Source organism: Sceloporus occidentalis, unplaced genomic scaffold (assembly GCF_023333645.1).
Source record: "Sceloporus occidentalis isolate IW3139 unplaced genomic scaffold, rSceOcc1.0.p SCAF_119, whole genome shotgun sequence".
NCBI classification, from domain to species: Eukaryota; Metazoa; Chordata; class Lepidosauria; order Squamata; family Phrynosomatidae; genus Sceloporus; species Sceloporus occidentalis.
Genome location: NW_028317099.1, coordinates 2,061,527 through 2,074,746, shown reverse-complemented (window position 1 = coordinate 2,074,746; position 13,220 = coordinate 2,061,527). Strand labels below are relative to the sequence as shown.

General features: G+C 42.3%; 1 protein-coding gene across 1 annotated transcript in view; it reads right to left on the bottom strand.

Annotated features, from left to right (window-relative positions):
• Positions 1–13,220, bottom strand: part of LOC149282329 (methionine--tRNA ligase, mitochondrial-like) — a 56,237-nt gene that overhangs the window by 38,828 nt on the left and 4,189 nt on the right. The window lies entirely within an intron of this gene.

Below are 13,220 nucleotides of genomic sequence, written 5' to 3'. Positions count from 1 at the left end.
TGTTTTTTTTGCTATATCGAAAAAAGGCTTTGGTTTACAAATAACCTCTGTCATGTCTCTGAAGAACCCCTCATTTCCTGCTTTAAGACCCCTATTATGCTTGGTATTTTGCATTTCCTGCAGGTTTCTATAGCCTGCTGATTTCAAAGTGTTAACTATACCCTCATACCTATACCTGGGAACTCTCTGGAGATTGCCGGAGATTGCCGGGTCAAGACCCGAATCCTCTGGGTCGCGGGGTCTTGACACGCCCCGCTACCCACCCATTTTCCCTTTAAACAGGGGTGTTTCCCGTGGCAGTCAGCAGGACTGCCCCCTGCATTTTTCAACATTCTACAATATATCTACACTACACATCTCACACACACCCTGCTCTATAATATCTTACAATATCGTGTGATTTTACTGTGAAAACTTAAAGACATAGCACCCCAAATATCAGCACAGAAGTTAGGAACTGGCGTTTTTAAAAAATTCTCCCATTGGGCCAATATATTTAACCACTTAACGTCCAATGACGGCACAGGCACGTCAGACACAAAACGGTCAGGTAACGACCAATCACGTGGCACGTCATTTCATTAAACCAGGGCTTGACAAACTTGTATTGAATCTAGGTGCCAGCTAAAAAAGTTAGGAGCCAGGATTTTTTATTAAACTAACAGTTGGTCAGGAGTGATCTGATCTTCATCAGCCCACTTACTAAACTCACAGCATTTGACCTGGAAGCACCCTCCACTTTCAGGTCAGTGCTGGGTTTTTTGTTTTTTTTTTAAATTTTTTTTTTGTTTTGTTTTAACGCTTTCAATGCCGATATTCCATTGGAGCACAGCATTGACTGATATTTAGTCTCCACAAGCTTGTGGGGACAAATATTAACCCCTGCAATGCCACAAATGTGTCATACACAATTGTGGCATTGAAGGGGTTAACGCTGCACTGTCGCTCTCATGGAGCAATCAGGCAGCAGGGGAGGGTTGGGGCTGGTCTCCACACTCACGTGGAGACCGAAGAACCCTCTCCCCCTGTCTCTGAAGCTGCATCTGGGACACAGACGGTAGACTGGCATCTGGTGGGAGGAGTCTCTTTGATCACTCCTGTAGGAGAGATCAAAGGGCTTGTGGCGGCTTGTTTTTGCCGTTGCTGGTCTGCCTGGTTCCAGGTAGACCACAGAAGCAGAGCCCTGTACAAAACAGGTATTAACCCCTAAAATGCATTGAAGGGGTTAACGCTGCACTGTCGCTCTCATGGAGTCATCAGGCAGCAGGGGGATGTTGTGTCAACACACAACCCCCTTCCCTGAAGCTGTCTGTGGTAGCTGAAAATGCAATTGCTGGTTTGCCGGCAATCGTGTTTTCAGCCTAGAGAATCACTCGATCAAAGGCTCGGGGTGGCTGTGCTGGTCTGTCTTAGAAAGTAGAAACGCTCTGACCACTTGCAAGATGGCGGTGCGTCCTTTTAAAAAATAAAGTTGGAAACGTTTGCTAAAGGGTCTCCAGACTCTCTTGAGAACTCTGGCATTCAACCATGCAAGTCATTGGAGCCCAGCTTTAGTAAAATATTTAAAAAAATAATTAAAAAAAAAAAAAAAAGTCCTAAAAGAATACAAAAAAAAAATAAAAATAAAGTTTATTGATATGAGCAAGTGCTAAAATTAGCGCTGTATAATTTAAAAAAATTACACAGACCGACCAAAATGGGGAAATATGCGCACATGCGAAATGTGCCACTAAACACCAGACAAACCTATGCATGGGTGGTATCACTGTACTCGGGAGATGTTGCTAAACACATATTGGGTAGTGTTTGATTCAAAAACAGGAATTTTATACTCACCGTAAATTCTTTTTTCCTTAATATAGTGGCAGTACAGATGGGTGTTGTTCTTCCTTAGGGACAAGGATCTGAAATACAAAGCGTTAAAAACCTCCCACTTCCCTAACTCCTCCTCCTCACCCATAAGAGCACACCGGACCAAACACAGCCAGTAAGTACCAAGAATACAAACATGCTTGCAAAATATCTTTAATGGTAGACAAAATGAGGGAGGGAAACATGTACTGCCACTATATTAAGGAAAAAATAATTTACGATGAGTATGAAATTCCTGTTTTTCCTGGCATATAGTGGCAGTACAGATGGGATATAGCAAGACAAGATAACCAATGGGAGGGGAATACTTAAGAGGCCGCTGACTGGCACACCCTGCATCCGAGATGAGGTCGACTTTTCAACCCTAGACCCAGACATAGCTCTTGTGGAGCGAGACGAAATATGGATGAGATGACTTGCCGGCTGCTTGAGTGAGCTAGTCGAATGGTCTCTGTAAGCCACCTCGAGATGGCCTGCTTGACCTGAAGATCTACCAAAATAAATACATTGATCCATACTGCGGAAAGCAGCGGTGCGATCTGTAGAAATGTCTTAGAGCTCTTCGGACATCCCATCTGTGCCATGGACTCCTCTGGAAATACCCGATCCTGATGGGAAAAAAGGTGAATTCAGCAGCTGAGGACAGAGCTAGTAGTTACCCAGTTGCCTTGCTGAAGTAATAGCCACCAACAATGCCGTCTTCAGTGACAAACATTCTACAGAATAGAGAGCTAGTAAAATCAAGGTACAAAACCCAAAGAAGGAAAATGAGACTGTCTGGGGGTTGCTGAATAGTTGCCGATTAAAGAAATGCCCGATCAGAACATACGAAGCCAAATCCGAAAGGAGAAAAAGACAGAGGGCCGATACTTGCCCTTTTGAGGTTGAGACATAAAGACCTGCTGAGAATCCGTCTTGCAAAAAACACGAGAACGGAACTAGAAGAAATAAAAAACCATGCATCACCAGGAGAGGAATTTCCTCCAAGCCAGAAGCCTCCGAATAAGGAGGACATCAGCTATGTCATGGGAGAGTCCATTATCTCTAAGGATAATCCAAAGCTAGGCCGTCAAAATGACCATCTGAAGGAATTCTGTTCTCCACAAAATGGCAGCTCCCAAACTCTTGGCCATATTGTTTAGCTCTGAGAACCAAGTCTGTATTGGCCAATACAGATGTTAAGACCCTGGCCTAGTCCGTTAGAATCTTGAGGAGGACACATGGGATCATCGCCACCGGAGAAAACTTGTAAGCCATCCTGAATCTTCATATCACTGGACATACTGTCCAGCACCAGAGTGTTGACCCATGAATACAGAGAGGCTAAAACCCAAAAGATTGCGGTTGTCTCTGGTTGCCATAAGATCGATTCCTAGAAGGCCAAAAAAAGGATAGAGAAGATCAATTCGATCTGCTGAGGTCGTCTGCAATACAATTGTCCCTTCCCCTGAAACGCGTGGCTGACAAATCTTCTTGGTTTTGTTGAGCCCATGCCATGACTTCTTCCGAGAACGCCTGAAGTTTCGGAATCTGGACGCCACCCTGTCTGTTGATATATAATATTGTGATTCTTACAACTTTCCCTTTTAGCCAAGGACTGAATTACTTGAGGGCCAGAAAAAAACGATTTCAGTTCTCGATAATTTGAGGACTGGGAAGATTGTTAGTGACCACTTGCCTTGCCTAAAGAGGTAACCAAAATGAGCTCCCCAGTCTATTTTTGAGGCATCTGTGGTCAGAGTGATCCACCGACATTGATGAAAGCAAAGACCCTTGCTGAGAAGATCTGTCCTCTTCCACCAGTTCAATTGGGCTTGGAAACTGAAGTGGATGTCCGGATCTTATTCTTTCTGGGACAATTGCCTAAGGATGTCCCATCGAAATGGCCTATATGTGCCTTGGAGCAGCTCACTGAGGGATACAAGTCATCAGAATGCCCAAGATGCTCATGGCTTTTCTGAAGGACCAGATAGGATTTCATTGCAAAGCTGACACAACCCTTCTTACTTTCCTGATCTTTGATCATGGAATAAAGAGCCGTAAGGAGCTGGAGTCCACTATCAGCCCCAAGTACTGCATACTTAGAAAGAAATAAGGTTGGACTTTTCAGTTTATGATCAAGAACATGTCTGTATGAACCATTGCAGCCGACCACCCATTCCATCAGAATTAGCCTAGGCTCTTGTTTCTTAGGATGTTACTGAAACATTTGTCCTGGCCTTGTCTACAAAAATTCTGCGCCTTATAAAAATGTTGAAAAGGCCTGGTGTTTTATATGGGCACCTCCTGTTCCATCTGGCCTTCTTTTCCTGGGGAAGTGCACTCTTGCATTAGACATGTGCTTGATAAGCTCTGCAGATGGGGAAACACTGCCGTCTTCTTGAGGACAAAGGCTGGAGCCGAAATGGCTTTGATGAGCCAGTCCTCTAGGTATGGGATGACCCTGATTCCTAATACTCTGAAAGTTGAGAGACCCAAACTGGAAATGGAGAACTTTTGCCCCGTTTCTAACAGCGAACCTGAGGAATTTAGTGGATTCAACAGCAGTAGGCACATGCACATAAGCATCCGTCGGGTCCATGGTCACCATGCAATCTCCTTGTTCAGTAGTTGGGTGACTGTGAGGATAATGTAACAAAGAACAAAAATAACTCCAGCTCACCATTCAGATGTTTTGCAGAGACGCTTCAAATTGCAGGGAGCACGGAATAGAAAGCCGAGCCATATCCTCGGTTAATCCAAATAACGATATAGATAGAAGATCCCGCTCCACAAATCACTACTTCAAAATTTTAATTAGACCAGTTAAAACATGATAGACAAAAAAAGAGAAAAAAAAGAGAAAAAAAAAAAAGAGACGTGCTCAAGTGATTGAAAGAAAATACACCAAAGCGTTTCAAACCTTACGGTTCTTAATCATATTATTAATAATAATAATGCATTATATATAATGCTTAATAAATATATGCTACGTCATTTCTGTAGTTCATGCCCAAAGGAAATCTCGTGTCAAGACATAAAATCCAAAAAGCTTCCCTTAGGCGAAGAGCACGGGACCAATCTGAACACATTATGTATTTCACTAAAATGTTTGGATAAACCGGAGATGGATCGTAGCGAAGAAAGAGCTGTGTCTAAGTTATGTATGTGTTCATATATAAGTCTTTTAAACTTTCGGGTAGTGCACCCGACATATTGTACATTGCATGAAGTACCGTATTTTTCGCTCCATAAGACGCAGTTTTTTTCCTCCCAAAGTAGGATGAAAAATCAGCCGCGTCTTATGGAGCGAAGATAGATGCATGCATGCACGCACGCAGGGAGGGAGGGGGGGGGCAACGATATACCGTATTTATCGGCGTATAACACGCACTTTTTTAACTAAAATCCGGAGCTTAAACCCTACCTGCGTGTTATACGCCGATAAATCCGGGGTCGCAACTGAGGCAGGCGGCGGCGGCCGCCAGCAGAGGAGTCCTGGATTTCTGCCAGTCAGGGGGGCCCAAGGGGTGCCGAGCGGTTGCTGAAGACAACCACTCGGCAACTCTCGGGCCCCCCTGCCTGACAGATATACAGGAATCCTTTGCTGGCGGCGGCCGCCACCGCCACCGCCGCCTGCCTCAGCGCTTCAACTCCTGTGTTGGAAGCGTTTGTCTCGGGTGCCGGCGCTTTACGCTGGGCGCCGGCATATGACGTCAGACGCCGGCGCTCAGCAGTGAAGCGCCGGCACCCGAGACAAACGCCTCACGCTTCCAACACAGGAGTTTAAGGTAAGTGACCGGGGCGGGGGGGGGATCCTGAGAAGGGGGGGGTTAGGGAGTTAGAGGGGAGATCCTGAGAAGGGGGGGTTAGGGAGGGAGGTCTTACTGTGTGTGTCTTACTGTGTGTGTGTGTCTCACTGTGTCTGTGTGTGTCTTACTGTGTGTGTCTTACTGTGTTCATAGCTTATTCAGTTATTGTAATAAATATTTTAGCCCATTTTTTAGCTCAAAATATTTTTTCCTTTTTTTTCTCCTCTAAAATCTAGGTGCGTCTTATCAGCAGGTGCGTCTTATAGAGCGAAAAATACGGTACATGTTGCTAAATATATGACATGCATTGTATCACAATTGATGAAAGTTTTTATAAAGTAGCTTTTGCGATTAATTAGTGACTTAAACAAATTAGTTTTCTTGATATAGCTACACAAGTTGCACCTGGGTTTAGAGCATTTGTAACATCCTTTAAGATGTAACCAACTACGTGCATTATTACTAGGAGACAATTGATTACGTTGTGTACAGCCTCTTTTCGCCACTACTTTGACACCATTTCTGAGAATCTCACTGAGGATATCATTTTCATAAAGTACCGGTAAATGTCTGATTCCTGGCTATTAAAGGGAGCCTACAATGGACAAAGCTGCTACCTTCAACCCTACACGCATAAATGATCTAAGTTTGGATAACTCGGAACGTTTGAACAAAGTAGCCAATATGTTTTCAAAGGATAATAATCCTACATTTCCGTTTGATGTTAAGAAATTGATGTGGGACATAGAGCATCATAAATCCCAACAATTACGTATGTGGTGGGACTCTACAACTTTAAGGCAACACATAGATAATGCTATGATTCCACGTGGACTCAGAATTAAGAAAAAACCTACCACACCCTTGGAAGAGGAATACGCCATACGTTGGGATAATGCATTGTCTGAATGCTCCTTTAAGCGGATGAACATTATAACAGAACGTGAACAAAGTAAACTAATGAAATTGGAGAAGAACATATTAATTTCACTTCTCTCAGCAAGTATGATGGTATAACCAGTCTAGTGGAATTACAAAATAAAATGAATAAACACCTTGAAAATCTGGGAGGAGATTATTACAACAGGTAAAAAAAAACAAATTCAACAGAGACTTGAAAGACTATGCAACTAAATCAGTTTACACATGGCAGAGGAGCTATAGAAACAAACGACCGAGATCGATTCTCAAAAAAACCAACTTAGATAGCTCCAGTTCTATAAAAAAAAAAAAAAATCAGTTAATTTGAGTTCTTCAGATGCTGATACAACTGATTATTGCACAGAGGATGATACCATCGATCGTAGCTACAAATCCAACACCATGCAACAATATAACCATCAAGGAGCTACAAAAAACGAGATTGGTCCTGCCAAAAAAACGCAAAAGAAAAAACAAAAACGCAATATCAACAACTAGAACAAAACGCAGGGGGCATCGGGCAGGACACAAACACAGAAAGTGGTCGAACCAACAGTATCAACACAAATAAATGAATTATCTGTTATCAATTTATCTGCTAACATATTAACACATGAGAAAGTGGAGGTCTTGAGAAAAGGGTTAAATTTTGTTCCGGATCGTTCCTTCAACTTATACAATACCCTACAGGATGTCAACTGATTTGTTACATCGCTGACAATTAAAAAACATTTTTTCACGGAGAATTCTCTAAGTTACCGTATTTGCTCGATTATAAGACGAGGTTTTTTCAAGAGCAAACGCTCTGAAAAATACCCCTCATCTTATAATCAGGGTCGTCTTATAATCAGACCTCAAATAGGTCTGATTATGAGACTAAGATCCAGATCCCCCGCAGCGATGCAGGGGACCTGGATCCTCCTGTGTTAAACCCCCCCAATTTACAGGTGCTTCTGAGTGATATAATCGCGTAGAGCTCTACACGCAGCCCGGACTAAGCACCGGGGACTCAGATGCAGGGGACCTGGATCCTCCTGTGGTATGCGCCCCCCCCAACTCAGAAGCACCGGTAAGTTTGGAGGAGGGAGGGGGAGTGTTAAATGGGGGGTGTAAGGCATTTCTGGAGGCAGAGTGCTCTGTGAAATGCCTTTTAACCCCTTTAATGCCACTCTGCCTCCTGAAATGCCTTTTACCTCCCTATATGCCACTCTGCCCCATAATATGCCTTTTAACCCCCTAAATCACAGAGTGGCATATAGGAGTATAAGGCATTTCTGGAGGCAGAGTGGCACATAGGGGGGTCAAAAGGCATATCAGGGGCCACAGTGGCATATAGAGGGTTAAAAGGCGTATCATGGGGCACAGTGGCATTTAGAGGGTTAAAAGGCATATCATGAGGCACAGTGGCATATATGGGGTATAAGGCATTTCTGGGGCAGAGTGGCAAGCCTGGGGGCAGATGTGCATAACTGGGGGGGCAGGTTGAGGAAAAAAAAAAAAAGGAAATAAAAACAAAATATTTTTCTCAATCACAGCTTTTATTAACCAACAATTGTTCACATAGTTTACATGAACTAACATTTACTGGTAAAACTTTTTTCCTACAGGGTCGTCTTATATTCAGGCTTTTTCTTTTTTTTTCATAAGTTAATATTCAGATTTTGGGGGGTCGTCTTATAAATCGAGCAAGTACGGTATATTAACACTGTGGATTGTACTAAAACAATCCAAAGTGAAATCAATATTGTGGGATCTAATCAACTCCCGTTGCATTCTTCATTTGTGGATAATGTGTCACTACTCAGCCTTATAGATCTACAGTCTGATCAGTATCCAGAAATGGATTCATTTATTGAAGATACTAAAGACAGATTCAAAACTTCCAACCCATTCTTTTATCCTATAAATGGACATATTTCAGTATAAGGTGGAACAGGATCTAAAGCAACTAGACGCCAGTAGAAAAAAACTCAAAACTAATCCCTATTTGATTAATAGTGGAGCTGACAAAGGAGGAGCCACAGTTATCATGGACAGGGCTCTATACAAGCAACTTGTTCTTGATATCTTGCGGGACACCTCTACATATAAACCAATATCTCACGACCCCACTGAGCTAATTAAGCAGAAGTAGAAGCATATAGTGTCTGAGGGAGTCTCCCTGAATATTCTCTCTACTCAACAACAGGAGTTCTTGTACCCTGATTTCCCGGTTTGCCCTGTTTTTCATGCGCTGCCTAAGATTCACAAAATATTTTTCCCCCTCCCCTTCACCCTATTGTGGCGGGGATAGGATCAGTGCATGAGAGACTGGGCGCATGGATGGATGAAATGCTCCAACCTTTAGTTACTCGTACCATGGGTTATATACGAGATACTAAATCCTTATTAACAGCTATGAATGTTATACCATGGTCAGATGGCTGTTCATGGATGTCATGTGATGTTGTCTCACTTTATTCTTGCATTCCCCATAAACAGGCTTTGGTTACAGCTAATTTTCATTTAAAGAAATATAGCACATACAGTATTTCTTTACAGTCAATATGTTTTGGATGTTCTACGATTTTCACTGGTTGTCCTATGGGTGCAAATTTTTCCCCCACTTTGGCGAATCTCTACATGGCCTACTGGGAGGAGAGTCATCTATATGCGGCCGCCAATCCGTTTACATCTTGGATTGGCTGGTATGGCCGATACATAGATGACCTCCTCCTGGTGTGGACAGGGTCACGTTTTGAGGCGGATAAATTTTTACATCATATCAATTCTAATGAACTAAATCTCAAATTTACACTAGAATGGGGTGGAAATACCATTAATTTTCTAGACATTTGTTTAACCGGTGATGTGGGTGGAGCCAAGGTGGTTACGTCTTTGTTCCGTAAACCCACGTCTGGGAATAGTACGTTACATGCTTCCAGTTGCCACCCTCGACATGTAATTCGCAATCTCCCTGTAGGTGAATACATTCGTGCTAAAAGAGCCTGTTCAAATGAATTGAGTTATGATATCACATGCAATGACATTACCAATACACTCAGAAGAAGAGGTTACTCGAATACCATCTTAAATAGAGCCCAAAATATAGTAACGTAGTGATTTATTATTCACCATAGATTCAGATGTTTCTTCCTATAAGGCCAGAAAATACGTCAATAATGATCCGAAACATATTACATTTTCTACTGCATACAGTACTGAGTTCACACACATAAAGGATATTTTAATCAGACATTTACAGGTGCTTTATGAAAATGATATCCTCAGTGAGATTCTCAGAAATGGTGTCAAAGTAGTGGCGAAAAGAGGCTGTACACTACGTAATCAATTGTCTCCTAGTGACTTTTCAACTAGTGATAATACACGTAGTTGGTTACATCTTAAAGGATGTTACAAATGCTCTAAACCCAGGTGGCAACCTGGTGTAGCTATATCAAGAAAACTAATTTGTTTAAGTCACTAAGTAATCGCAAAAGCTACTTTATAAAAACTTTCATCAATTGTGATACAACGCATGTCATATGTTTAGCAACACGTACTTCATGCAATGTACAATATGTCGGGTGCACTACCCGAAAGTTTAAAAGACATATATATGAACACATACATAACTTAGACACAGCTCTTTCTTCGCTACGATCCATGTCCGGTTTATCCAAACATTTTAGTGAAATACATAACGGTAACACAACAAATTTAGAAGTGATAGGCATAGAATGTGTTCACCCCCCTAAAAGGGGAGGAGATTGGTCCCGTGCTCTTCGCCTAAGGGAAGCTTTTTGGATTTTATGTCTTGACACGAGATTTCCTTTGGGCATGAACTACAGAAATGACCTAGCATATATTTTTTAAGCATTATATATAATGCATTATTATTAAGTTGAATGTTTCTCATTTGTCATACGTACCGTAATTACCGTATTTGATTATAAGAATAGGTTTTTTTCAGAGCAAATGCTTATGCTTATAATCGGGGTCGTCTTATAAAGACCTCAAATAGGTCTGACTATAAGACGACTAAGATCCAGATCCCCGCAGCTGCAGGAGACCTGGATCCTCCTGTCCCCCCCCCCCCACTTACCGGTGCAGCGTGTAGATGTCTACGCGATTCACGTAGACAACTTACCGGAAGGAGGTGTGGCTAGCAGCGGGGGTTGTCTGCGTCCGGTGTGGGGAATTCTCTCTGACAGTCGGGGAAGGTCTGCGCGATGGACGCAGACAACCCCCACTGCTAGCCACACCTTCTTCCGGCTGCATCGTAAGTTGTCTACGCGAATCGCGTAGAGCTCTACACGCTGCCCCGGCTACATGACAGGGGAGTCAGAAGCACCGGTAAGTTTGGAGGAGGGAGGCGGAGGGAGTGTTAAATGGGGGGCATAAGGCATTTCTGGAGGCAGAGTGTTCTATGAAATGCCTTTTAACCCCCTTAATGCCACTCTGCCTCCAGAAATGCCTTAAACCTCCCTATATGCCACTCTGCCCCATAATATGCCTTTTAACCCCCCTTAATGCCAGAGTGGCATATAGGGGTATAGGGCATTTCTGGAGGCAGAGTGGCACATAGAGGGTCAAAAGGCATATCATGGGGCACAGTGGCATATAGGGTTAAAAGGCAAATCATGGGGCACAGTGGCATTTAGAGGGTAAAAGGCATATCATTGGGCACAGTGGCATATAGGGGGTATAAGGCATTTCTGGTGCAGATGTGAATAACTGGGGGGGCAGGTTGGAAAATAGAAGGAAGTAAAACCAAAATATTTTTCTCAATCATAGCTTTTATTAAAAAAATAGTTTAAATGAATTAACATTTACAGGTAAAACTTTTTTCCTATAGGGTCGTCTTATATTCAGGCTTTTTCTTTTTTTTCCTAAATTAATATTCAGATTTGGGGGGTCGTCTTATAATCGAGCAAATACGGTATTACCTGGTGTAGAATTTCCATGTGTGCCATGATTTCTATCAATTGCATCCCCTCCCTGTGTTGACTAATTATGGGTTAACGAGGGGGCGTGAACATAGATCAACCTCTAGGCAAAGTCATTTATATATAAAGGTGCGGTAGCGGCTACATACGTTTAAGCCATGATTAAGAACCGTAAGGTTTGAAACGCACTGGCGTATTTTCTTTCAATCACTTGAGCACGTCTCTTTTTTTTGTCTATCATGTTTTAAATGGTCAAATTCAAATTTTGAAGTTTTAAACCCTTATTTGTGGAGCGGGATCTTCTATCTATGACTGTGAGGTAGTTTCCATTCTAAAACGCTTGTATAGCATACAGGCCTAAACCATCTTTAACCCCTTGATGACAATTGCCGGTCCGGGCACGTCATGGAAAATCATGTCGTTAACGACAAATGACGTGCCAGGACCGTCATTTGTTAAAACGGGTAAAAAAAAAAAAAAAAAAAAAAAAAAAAAAAAAAAATCGATCCGTGATCGATTTTTTTACCCAAACGGCGTTGCTGTAATGCCTCGACCTCGAGGCATTCAGCAACACCATGATCGGAATCAGGGGCCATGTCTGGCCCCTCCCCGGGGCGTCAACATCCGCCATACAATGTATGGCGGCGGACGCCCGTTTTAAAAGCGTTTAGGAGGCGATCAACGATCACCTCCTAAACTTAAATGGTGTCGCTGGAATGCCTCGATCAGGAGGCATCCAGCGACACCAAACACTTACCTCTTGATGGACTGTGACCGCTCCGGAGAGCAAGATGGCAGCGACCCGGGAAAAAAAAAAAAATAAAAACGAAAAAGTTCGCTAGACGGTCTCCTGACCCTCTAGAGAACTCTGGCTCCACTTGCAGGTTGAATACAGGTACTGCATTCAACCATGCAAGTCAATGGAGCTCAGCTTTCTAATCACAGTGTGATTAGAAAAAAATAAATTAAAAATAAAATAAAATTAATAATCATTAGAAAAAAAATAGTAAAAAACCAGTAAAATGTAAAAATAATTTCCCTCTGATGTCACTATCAGGGGAACCTTCAAGTTGAAAAAAAATGTTAAAAAAATAAAAAAAAGGCAAAAAAAAAATATATATATATAAAAAATATATTTTTGTGAGCAAGTCCTAAAATTAGCACATTAGCTTAAAACAATTCTCGCTTGGAAAGAGTTAAAATACTGGCATATTAAATGCCCATGGGGTGTCTACTTTTAAAAAATGTATGATTTGATGGGGTAAATTGAATTGGCCGGATTCAACAATGTCCCAAATAACACGGGGGGAAGGATGGCCACACATCTAATTTCCAATTAGAAAAATGCACACGTACCAAATGTGGCCTTTTAGTTCCCCCCAAAAATGACAAACCCATGCGCATGTGGGGTATCACTGTACTCAGGAGATGTTGCTGAACACATATTGGGGTGTCGTGTGACAGCGGCATATACCAGGAGCTGTAAATTCATACATAAAGTAGGTGTGTGTGGGAAAAATACACACACAAAAATACTACTGCAAACTTTCAAAAAATGCTGGTGGTAAAATGTGTGCATGCAAAGAGTTAAAATACCAGCATTTAAAATACCCTGGGGTGTCTAGTTTTCAAAAATATATGGCTTTATTGGGCACACTGAAATGGCCCGGCTCAAAGTTGTACCAAATAGGGCATGGGCAGTGGATCC